The sequence below is a fragment of the Schistocerca serialis genome, chromosome 3 (assembly GCF_023864345.2).
Source record: "Schistocerca serialis cubense isolate TAMUIC-IGC-003099 chromosome 3, iqSchSeri2.2, whole genome shotgun sequence".
Lineage (NCBI taxonomy): Eukaryota > Metazoa > Arthropoda > Insecta > Orthoptera > Acrididae > Schistocerca > Schistocerca serialis.
Window position 1 is genome coordinate 723151648 of NC_064640.1, and position 6537 is coordinate 723158184.

Genomic DNA, 6537 nt, shown 5'->3' on the forward strand with positions numbered 1-6537 from the left:
AAATGGCTCTGAGCACTATGGGACTTAACATCTGTGGTCATCAGTCCCCTAGAACTTAGAACTACTTAAACCTAACTAACCTAAGGACATCACACACATCCATGCCCGAGGCAGGATTCGATCCTCCGACCGTAGCAGTCGCGCGGTTCCGGACTGAGCGCCTAAACACACAAAATGCAAGAAGTTCGGTACTGAATTAAACTGATCTTAGAGGATCGAAATTGTTTGCCTGCTGTAGGTCCATGTGTCTTCTGTGATGGACGGGTAAAAGCCGCCCCGCCAGTATTCTCTAAACAGCATCCGTAAAAAACGAAATATCTCGGGCAAGTAGACGAGCTAGGAAACTCTCTATACAGATCCTAGCAAGTTTCCATCTACAATGAGAAATGATTTTAATTACAGATGAATCCTATTTAGAAACATCTCCATTCAAACATGACATTTTTCTACAGTATCTATTAAATGCTTGTCAGAAAGTTCTCGTGAAATTTGATGTTCCATGCTTAACGATCATACCTTAAATTGAACCAATGAAATAATCCACCTTGGACACCTCACAGACGACTTTATTGCTTATTAATATCCAGATACTCGTTTTAGGTCCTTCTGTCACGTGCGTGCTTTGAACGAATGGGTGGTTTATGTCCATTGTATTCGTCCGGAGCAACTGATTGTCAAAACCGCTGCTGTGGTGGCATTCTACCCTGAACTGATGCGGCAAGAAGTGCGAGATTGCTTTATGCCACTTTTTAAGACGATTCTACTTTTGAAGAATGTCTGAATGGTAATACCTTTTACACGGATTGCAGTAGAATTCACTATTTCCGATCACGAAAATTTCTCGGACAACCACTTACGACCCTTTTCAAGGCTTACTGCTTCACTGTCAAGTTTTCTTCTTATCCTGTTTGAATTGGTAATGTTTACCAATAGAAATTCTGAGAATTACTCAAATTCAAAATGGTTTCGCCTGTTTAAGAAATTGCTGTCTCAGTTTTTGTTTCAAACGTGCATGCGTCTAGTGTTCATAAACTTTTTCAATATGGATCGTTCTAGCTGATGCTGGAGGATACGTCATTTCGTTTGAGGAACGGAAGAAACAAACAATGTGCGGGAAGGAACTTGTTCGGTTGAGAACAATTGCTCATTTGCTGTTGCAGAGTAGAAAATTGCTGCCTTAAAACATAGCCCGTACGTTTAAAATTTAAACGACTCATAACACCAGAACCTATTTTATCATCAGACCATTGAACATCATCAAGTGTGGTGGCGGATGTTTATGACACTGCACACAAAAAAATGAATGAACTGAAATTATTTTCCACACATGTTCACTCAGTTTGAGATCTAGAGGAATTGATGAACCGTTATAGTAGGCATGAATTTTGCAGGTTTCTTGTTAATTTTCAGGATGGAATGTCCGAGTGTAATGGATCTTAAGGGACCTTTGTAGTTTAAGTTCATCTGTGACATCAATAATAGACCAATGATAACGGTAGTTTCAACGATATATTTTGACGACGCTGCTGTCAACACGCCTTGAATAGGTTTCCACCACACATGTAGTTCACTATATTTTTTTAAGAAAAGACCCTCGGGAAATGGAAAATTAACATCACTGAAGACTTCACTGATGAACTCAGAATTTCAGGTGGACATGATAAGGGACAGTAAATGAAATTATTTATATCTCTGTGCTATGATGGAGGCAGCGGAAATGTACTGAGCATTATAACCCTTAAACCAAAGCAGCTGTAAATCCAGTTCATTATATATTGCTTAAACTGTGTGATTGCAACAACCATCACAATGCATGCAGTAGTTTTTCCACTGCACAATGACCGAGATCGTAACTTCTGCTGAGTTTCAGAAACATTTCCATCAACGCACTGACTGCTGTGTTCTTGGAACGTGAGTGCTGGGTTGACAGTTATGTTGCCCTCAAATCTTCTCGCTTCATCGGCTTCCCGGGAAGTGGGACGCTCGAATGACACGACGGGCAGCCGCGTGTAGCAGTGGACCAGGCGCGATGCCCAGGACGCAATGCGTTGCTGAGCTGTTCATGGCGTTCACTTTTTCAACCAAACAGTTTAGTCGAACTCATATATCAGGGCTCATCGACGGAAGAATTGCGTGCATGCACCTGGCATTACGAGCAAGTAGCCACTGCTATTCGAAGTAACAAAATCAGATTCGCATTCGTCTGCTAAAGCTACGCAAACATTTTGAAACTGTTGGGCCGCGGAACACCGTGGCTATATCTGAACTGGAATAAACGTCGATTCAAAGCAAAATTGTTACGGTATTTTAACCGAAGACGATACAGTTAATTTAGCGAGAAGCAACACAGTTGATGCGCCTGGCCTTACGAGCATGTGAGTGCCACTGTTTAAACAAACTCAGTAAGATGTGCACACGCCAAACAACTCCACACAAACATTTTGTTTCTTTATAAAGTCACCAGTGGAATTAACACGATCCTACGCTTTCAGTTATCATCATTCGACGAAGTAACTAACTTTGTAAGCAACTAACTTCCTACAACAACAGAAGCTTTTGAAGTGGTTAAGCCGCAGAATACAATGATTGCATCTAAACTGAAATAAACATAAAATAAAGCTAAATTGCTACTGTATTTTAACCAAAAACGGCGCATTTCTGTCAGCAAGCTTTAAAATTATCGATTAAGTTCTTTCGGGTACGGTACCATTCTCATCTACAAACGTGTGCAATATCAAATTGTGTTATCTTCTAACAAGTAATGATTCTGAAGCGTTTGAAGCTATTGAAACTACTCCAGTGACGTAATCAATCAATCCTGGAAAGCAGGCCATCGTTCAGTGCCAGATGCGAGACATAGTCCAATTCCCACATTGACACATTGAGTAGTGATAAGTGTTTTGGTATGTCAAAAATCAAATCACTCCTCTCATGATATGTCATCTGGTATGCAAAGGCTAGGCAGCAGTATTAAAGAAAATTCTACATCTCTCTGTCGTACGCATCGTCCTGTAACACACACTTCAGAAAAAGTTTTGCATCACCCCGGTTCCCAGAAGTGCTGAAGACAGACGTTGGTTGTGGATATTGTGTCAAAGACACAGCCCCTTTGACGGTTCAGAGATGTCACTAAACCCGCCCAAAGATGTAAACAACCATGCATGAGCATCGCCTATTACACGGAGGTGGTCCGACAGCCGATCAGTTCCAGTCATTACACCGGGAAGGAGGTACACGGCTCATGTTGTCTGTAGTTCAGTAGTTCAACCATGCCTAGACGGTCAATACCGCGGTTCGATCGTCCGCATTGTTACGTTGTGTCAGTAAGGGCTTTCAACAAGGGAAGTGTCCAGGCGTCTCGGAGTGATCCAAAGCGATGTTGTTCGGACATGGAGGAGATACAGAGAGACAGGAATGGTCGATGACATGCCTCGCTCAGGCCGATCAAGGGCTACTACTGTAGGGGATGACCACTGCCTATGGATTATGGCTCGGAGGACCCCTGACAGCAACGCCACCATGTTGAATAATGCTTTCCGTGCAGCCGCAGGACGTCGTGTTACGACTCAAATTCAGCGCAATAGGCTGCATGTTGTGCAACTTCACTCCCGACGTCCATGGCGAGGTCCATCTTTACATCCATGACCCAATGAAGAGCGGTACAGATGGGCCCAACAACATGCCGAATGGACCGCTCAGGATTCGCATAACGTTCTCTCTACCGATGTGTGTCACACATGCCTTCAACCAGACAATCGTCGGAGACGTGTTTGGAGGCAGCCCGGTCAGGCTGAACGCCTTAGGCACACTGTCCAGCGAGTGCAACAAGGTGGAGGTTCCCTGCTGTTTTGGGGTGGCATTAAGTGGGGCCGACGTACGCCGCTGGTGGTCATGGAAGGCGCCGTAACGGCTGTACAACATGTGAATGCCATCCTCTGACCGATAGTGCAACGATATCGGCAGCGTATTGGCGAGGCATTCGTCTTCATGGGCGACAATTCGCACATCTTGTGAATGACTTCTTTCAGGATAACGACATCGCTCGACTAAAGTGGCCAGCATGTTCTCCAGACATGAACCGTATCGAACATGCCTGGGATGGATTAATAAGGGCTTTTTATGGACGAAGTGACCCACCAACCACTCTGAGGGATCAACACCGAATCGCCGTTGAGGAGTGGGACAATTTGGACCAACAGTGCCTTGATGAAATAGTGAATAGAAAGCCACGACGAATACAGGCATGCATCAGTGCAAGAGGTTGTGCTGCTGGGTATTAGAGGTACCAGTGTGTACAGTAATCTGGACCACCACCTCTGAAGGTTTCGCTGTATGGTGGTTCAACATGCAACATGTTGTTTTCATGAGCAATAAAAAGGACGGAAATGATGTTTATGTTGATCTCTATTCCAATTTTCTGTACAGGTTCCGGAACCCTCGAAACTGAGGTGATGCAAAACTTTTTTTTATGTGTGTATTATCCGAAGACAGAAGGTAACGGTCAAATGCCTGTTTTTTAGTTTAGGTTTGGATATTTCATTATCTGCCAGATAATATGAACCTAGGAAACGTTCCAAGCGTAACTTCTGATTAAACCCCCGAACAGGCCATGGAGGCCCAAGGGTACCGACCGGCTGCCGTGTCATCCTCAGCTCACAGGCGTCACTGGATGCGGATATGGAGGGACGTGTGGTCAGCACACCGTTCACCTGGCCGTATGTCAGTTTCCTTGGCCGGAGCCGCTACTTCTCAATGTAGTAGCTCCTCAGTTTGCCTCGCAAAGGCTGGGTGCACCCCGCTTGCCAACAGCGCTCGGTATACCGTGTGGTCACCCATCCAAGTGCTAGCCCAGCCCGACAGCGCGTAACTATGGTGATCTGACGGGAACAGGTGTTACCACTGCGGCAAGACCGTTGGCACTTCTAATTAAAAGATAGTGTTTCGGTACGTTTTCTCGGATATTTGGCATTTATCCTTTGTAGTCAGTCAGATCAGTTTCTTTTGAAATTCTGTAACGCTCTTCTGTGAATCAAACAAACATGTGACCCTTAATGTTGCTCTTTTTGTATATGTCCAAAGTCCTTTATTCGCTCTATTTGGTACTGGTCCTACACACTCGAGAAATTTTCTAGGATAAGTCCTACGACTTTTTTTGGCAGAAATCTGCAATGGAGGCCCAATGCGTTTTCACATCTGTCAACAACACCACTTACGTTTCTTTCGGAGTATGTTCATGAAATATGAGGGCTTTTTCGTTTCTCAACACTTAGCTACCCTTCCAGCTACTTCTCTACTTTGCAACCACTCCCATTTAGACATTTTTCGTAGTATGCTAACAACTGTCCAATTCATTCGTCATAGAAGGCAGCTGCCTGTGATTTCCGCCATATCCTTACGATTGTCTCCAGCTCGTTGCCTGTGACAAGCTGCTGTCATAGCCAGCGGCTTGTGTGAGCGAAGAGAAGAAATCAGAGAGAAGCAAGTGCGGGATGTATTATGGGTGATCAGACACTTCACACGAAAAACGATGCTGGAGTGTCTTCCCTGTATCGGCAGTATGCGACAGAGAACGCAAACGGATGACATTTAACGTTACGTGGGTTGCATGAATTCAGGCGAAACCCTCAGCAGGATTTCACACTCGGCGAGAAGCACAGTTTTCTATGCATTTTAAGTGCTTATTGTGCACTTAGAACTAAAACATGTGACGTGAAGTGAGACAGGGGTATACGAGAGACACACCGCCACACATCTGTACAAAGAATTTTCACTGTGGTTTTAATTTCACGACCGATCAGAGGCTGAAAAACAATAGCCCTCACAGCACCGTATTTAGCAGTCATATACAGTATAATCACTCGCTCGACGAAAGATTGCTTACATGAAGACTAGAAACTTGTGCATATTATACCAATATACAGGATAGAAAATAGACGTAATCCATTGAATTATAGACTTATATCACTGACATCGATATGCAGTAGGATTTTGGAACAGACACTGTGTTTGAACAATATGAAACAGTTGGTAGAAAACTCTCTCATGACGCACAGTCACGACGAATTCAGAAATTATAGTTCACGAGACACACAAATAGCTATTTATCTACACGAAGTAATGAGTGCTATCGTTAAAAGATCTCATACTGATTCCACATTTCTAGTATTCTAAATGTTCATCACAAGTGTCTTCTGATTAAATAGCGTGTTCATGAGGTACCGTCTCAGGTATGCGACTGGATTCGTGATTTCTTGTCAGAGACGTCACAGTTCGTAGTAACTGACGAAGTCATCCAGTCATACTGGAAGTGTTATAAGTTCTCTACTGTTTCTCATTTATATAAAAGATTCAGGGGAGCATCTGATCAGCCCTCTTAGGTTGGCTGCACATGTAGCTCTCGTTTACCGCAAAGGACAATCACCAGAAGATGTAAGCGAATTGCTGAATGATTTACAATACGTATCTAGACGGTGCTATAAGTGTCAATTGATCATAAAAAATAGAAAGTGTGGAGTCCTTCACATGAATTTCGAAAAT

At 43.6% G+C, this 6537-nt stretch overlaps 1 pseudogene; it reads right to left on the reverse strand.

The window, feature by feature from the left end:
- Window positions 1-4800: 4800 nt before the first annotated feature.
- LOC126472114 (5S ribosomal RNA) lies at window positions 4801-4918 on the reverse strand (annotated as a pseudogene).
- Window positions 4919-6537: the final 1619 nt, after the last annotated feature.